General features: G+C 40.3%; 1 non-coding gene across 1 annotated transcript; it reads right to left on the bottom strand.

Annotated features, from left to right (window-relative positions):
- Positions 1 to 680: 680 nt before the first annotated feature.
- On the bottom strand, positions 681 to 753 carry TRNAG-UCC (transfer RNA glycine (anticodon UCC)). Its single transcript has one exon. It is a non-coding gene; the product is annotated as a tRNA-Gly (tRNA).
- Positions 754 to 2,664: the final 1,911 nt, after the last annotated feature.

Here is a 2,664-nt window from a genome sequence, read left to right as displayed (position 1 = left end):
ATGTGTGGTCAGGATGGAGCTCTCCTTGGCAGCTGAGGATCCTTCTGTCTCCAGCTGGAGAGGAGGTCCAAAGACAGAGACCAAGGGCATCTCTCAGACTGAGTCTGGCCTTCCCAAGACTTGGTGGGGCGGGCTCAGATGTATGAATGGGGGTTTGGGGAGCCTACCCTTCCGGCAGATCCAAACCACACAGATCACAGAGATCAATGGAAAGTAAAGTCTTCCTGATGAGCTGATTGAGCGTTAGTGATAGTCTCCACTTGACTCAACTGCACGCTGGGCGGGGAAATGATGCAAAGAGCCTTTTCTTTCAGTTAAAGGGGAAACATGATCAGCAATGAGCATGTTCAGTAACCAAATGGGAGGCTTTTCCCAAGATAGCATTTACTTTCTGTTCAGAGATGCACTTAAGCTTTGATTCTGCTACTGTAGTGTTTCTAATTATATTTATTATCTATTATTATCAAATCACAAAACTAGTATGGATGTAGCTATCTATAAATTTAACTCTCCTCCAAATCCTAACACATAGCTGTCATATATCCCATTTTGCTTATAAGTAACCAAGTTAATGTAAGCTTGAAAGGATTTCAATTATTTAAAAGTTTTATTTGTTTACTTGGCTGCACGAGTTCTTAGTTGCCACATGCAGGATCTTTAGTTGTAGCATGTAGGATTAGTTCCCTGACCAGGGATTGAACCTGGGACCCCTGCATTGGAAGCACAGAGTCTTAGCCATTAGACCATCAGGGAAGTCCCGAGAGGATTTTAATTTTTATTTTTTTAAAAAGCTTTTAAAATTTTTATGTATTTATTTTGTCTGTTCTGAGTCTTCATTGCTGTGAGGGCTTTTCTTTAGTTGTGGTGAGTGGGAGCTACTCTTTCTCATGGTGGTGTTTTCTCTTGTGGTGGAGCACCACCTCTAGGCACATGGGCTCAGCAGTCGTGGCTCCCGGGCTCTAGATCACAGGCTCAGTAGTTGTGGCGTATGGGCTTAGTTACTCCGCATCAATGTGGGATCTTCCCAGATCAGAGATCGAACCTGTGTCTCCTGCATTGGTAGGTGGACTGCTCACCTCTGAGCCACCAGGGAAGCCCAAGATTTTCTTTAATTCATTTTTCAGTTGAAGGATAATTGCTTTACAGAATTGTGTTGGTTTCTGCCAAACATCAACATGAATCAGCCATAGGTATACATATGTCTCCTCCCTCTTGAACCTCCCTCCCCAAAGCCCAAGATTTTAATCAAGGTCGGATCAAACTTAGAAGCAGAGGACATCCAACAACATGAATGAATGTCATAGATATTGAACCAAATGAAAGAAGCCAGATAAGAGTGCATACTGTATGATTCCACTTATATGATGACCAAGAACAAGCAAAACTAATCTATAGTGAAATCAGAACAGTGGGTACTTCCAGGAGGGTGGTATTGACTGGGAAGGAGTATGAGGGAGCCTTCAGGGATCCTGATAACATTCTAGATCTTGACTTCAGTGGCAGGTTGTATGTGTGTGCGTGTGTGCTAAGTGGCTTCAGTCGTGTTGGACTCTCTGCAACCCTCAGTGGCAGGTGTCTACAAATGTGCAAATTTATCTAGCTGTGATTTTATGATTTGAGAACTTTATCATATTTAAATTATCTCTCAAAAAAGCTTTCACAATTTATGACAAAGGAGCCATTAATATACAATGGAGAAAGGATAGCCTCTTCAAAATGGTGTTGGGAAACCTTGACAGCCACATACAAAAGAATGAAACTGGACCAGTATCTTATACCATACACAAAAATCAACTCAAAAATGGATTAAAAAGTTGGATGTAAGACCTGAAACCACAAAACTCCTCCATCAAAATATGGGGGTAAGCTCCTTGACATTGGTATTGGCAATGACTTTCTGGATCTGGCAACAAAAGTGAAAATAAACAAGTGAGACTATATAAAATTAAATGAAGCCATGAACAAAACGTAAAGGCAGCCTACAGAATGGGAGAAAATAGTTGCAAATCATATACCTGATAAAGGGTTAATATCCAAAACATAGCAGAAATCTTAGGGAAATTTAAGCTGTTAACTCTAGTGCTTCTGAAGAAGCAAAGCCCCAAATTGACAGTCAACCTTTATTTAGATAGCATCAAGCAAATAGTTTTTATACCAGTTACATAAAAATTCAGTTAATCTATACTTGCCCTGGTTGTTGACCTCATAACATTGCCATTAAAAAGAAAGGAGCAACAAAAATCCAAAAAGTTTCCTGAAGCTTTCTGAAGCTTGCTTTAGTGGTTCCAAGGACTGTTGACTTGTAGACTTGGAACTATCGATTTAAAAAAATTTTTAATGTATTTATTTATTTTTAGTTGATTGATAATTGCTTTACAATATTGATTTGATTTCTGTCATACATCAACATGAATTACCCATAGGTGTACATATGTCCCCTCCCTCTTGAATCTCCTTCCCACCTCCCACTCTTTACCACCCCAAGGTTTTTACAGAGTCCCAGTTTGAGTTCCCTGAGTCATACGTCAAATTTCCATTGGCTATCTATTTACATATGCTCGTGTGTATGTTCCCATGCTATTCTCTCCATTCATCTCACCCTCTCCCCCACCCTTGTCCCTAAGTCTTTTCTCTATGTCTGCATCTCCATTGCTGCTCTGTGAA

Source organism: Giraffa tippelskirchi, chromosome X, assembly GCF_054371585.1.
Source record: "Giraffa tippelskirchi isolate mGirTip1 chromosome X, T2T-mGirTip1v1.2.pri, whole genome shotgun sequence".
Classification (NCBI taxonomy): domain Eukaryota; kingdom Metazoa; phylum Chordata; class Mammalia; order Artiodactyla; family Giraffidae; genus Giraffa; species Giraffa tippelskirchi.
This window is presented reverse-complemented; position numbering and strand designations above follow the sequence as displayed.